Source organism: Suncus etruscus, chromosome 5 (assembly GCF_024139225.1).
Source record: "Suncus etruscus isolate mSunEtr1 chromosome 5, mSunEtr1.pri.cur, whole genome shotgun sequence".
In the NCBI taxonomy this organism is placed as follows: Eukaryota; Metazoa; Chordata; class Mammalia; order Eulipotyphla; family Soricidae; genus Suncus; species Suncus etruscus.
Window position 1 is genome coordinate 5,297,843 of NC_064852.1, and position 2,095 is coordinate 5,299,937.

The 2,095-nt window shown below is 34.9% G+C and overlaps 1 non-coding gene across 1 annotated transcript; it reads right to left on the reverse strand.

Moving 5' to 3' along the window:
* Window positions 1-1,088: 1,088 nt before the first annotated feature.
* On the reverse strand, window positions 1,089-1,192 carry LOC126009825 (U6 spliceosomal RNA). The gene has a single exon (XR_007496018.1). It is a non-coding gene; the product is annotated as a U6 spliceosomal RNA (small nuclear RNA).
* Between the last annotated feature and the right edge of the window lie 903 nt (window positions 1,193-2,095).

Consider the following 2,095-nt stretch of genomic DNA (forward strand, 5'->3'; position numbering starts at 1 on the left):
GATTTCTGTTGAATTTATCAAAGACTTCTATTTTTTTTATCATTCTTTGAAGATTTTTTTCATTGTATCATCATTTTTATTAAAGCTCTTTTCCAATATTTTCTGTTGTATGGTGTTTTTATGCACTCATCTTCCAGCTCATTGATTTTGTCCTCAGTCGCTGTTACTCTGTTGGCCAGGCTTTCCAGTGAGATTTTCATTTTGCCTACCACATTTTTAGTCCTGTTATATCAGTTTGTTATTTTCTTATTTCTATTTTCATATCCTCTTGATTCTTACTTGTGGTTTGTTCAGTTATTTGAATGTTTTCTCTGAGCTCTATGAGAATCCTCCATATTTCTTTTCTAGACTCCTTTACAGTTTAGCCTCCATTAGAAGCTAAATAGTTATTTTGCACTTTTCGGGTCATCAGAGTTGCCATCTTTATTCTTCATGAACGTTGGAGGCAAGCATTGTTTCCTCAGTGTCACGCTTGTAGTGTAGTGTTTTCTACATGTTGTGTTGGGGTTCATTGACTAGGAGATGTTTGCAACTGTGAAACAGAGAGGAGCAGCTGAGCTCCTCTGGCTTGTCTTTAATGACAGGGTCCACTCACCTTTGTTGATGTGTCAATTTCCTTATTTTGTTTTGTTTTGTTTTGGGGCCACACCTGGTGACACTCAGGTGTTACTCCTGGCTATGTGCTCAGAAATCACTCCTGGCTTAGGGCAGCATATGGGATGCCAGGGTTGAAATCCAGATCTGTCCTGGGTCAGCTGTGTGCAAGGCAAAAAAATGCTCTTCTGATATGCAGTAGCTATGCTACTGGCCTTTTTTTTTTTATCTTTTTTTTGTGTGTCAATTTTCTAATTATAATTCTTATATAAAATCACAGTATATGTATTTGTCTAACAAAAACACTTTGTCTAATTATATATTTGAATTGCTTGAAATGCACATCAATGTATGTAGATTTCTTGGTCTTGCATTTATTTATATGTTTATATATACATATATATGTGAAGATGTATTTTTTGTTGTTTGGGACCATATCTAGCAGTGCTCAGGTCTTACTCCTAGCTGTGCACTTAGAAATCACTTTTTCTTTTTTTAATATGGAATGCTTCACGAATTTGCGTGTTATCCTTGCACAGGGGCCATGCTAATCTTCTCTGAATCGTTCCAATTCTGGTAGGGAAATTGTGACCAGATGGGGTGCTGGGATCAAAACCAGATTAGCTGTATGTAAGGCAAATGTCCTAGTCACTGATTATAACTCTGAATCTTACATCTTTGTATGTATATATAGATAGAGAAATATAATTTTCTTATGGAGATAGAATAGGGATCTTATAAATTATAAGAAAATGTTCCTGGTTTTCTGAAGATTTCAGTGATCACAGGAAAGTTTGACCTACACAATTATTTCTTTTTGAAATTTTTTATTTTGATCATAGTAGGCTTACATATCTTTCACAGTAGTATTTTAGGTACATATTAACATTGAATCAGAGAATACCCATCACCAAATTTGTACTTCTCCCATCCCCGTTCCCTTTCTGCAACCCATATCCCCCACCATTATCCCCCGAGCTGCTAGAGTAGGTGGTCCCTTCTTTGTCTAGCTTACTATTAGTCATAATATATCTGGTCCTGGTACCCTCCCTTGTTTATCCCTTTATTTGAGAGGCTGAGCTAGATAAATCGAGTTATGTGGTTTTATTTGAAGGAAAGAAAAGCAATAGAATGGGGTAAAAAATAAGAAACAAATTTAAAAAATCAAATATACTGAAAATGGGCTAAGTCCTTCTAGAGGCTATCAACCTCAGCTTGAGAGAGGACATGAAAAAGGTAATTAAAACACCATAACAATATAAAAAGAAGTGTCAAATTAAATATCCAGTGAGCACTACAGCAATAGAGACAAGCACCACACAATAGTCTTGGTTCTGAAATCAAATCATGCCCGAGTGCAAAAAGAAAGAGAAAGATAAGATAAAATAAAATAAAATAAAAATGGAGACATAAACTTCAATATCTACACCAAGGACGTCAAAGAAACAATTGATCAATCGATAAATATATATGTGGAAAATGATTAATTTGTGCCATTTTT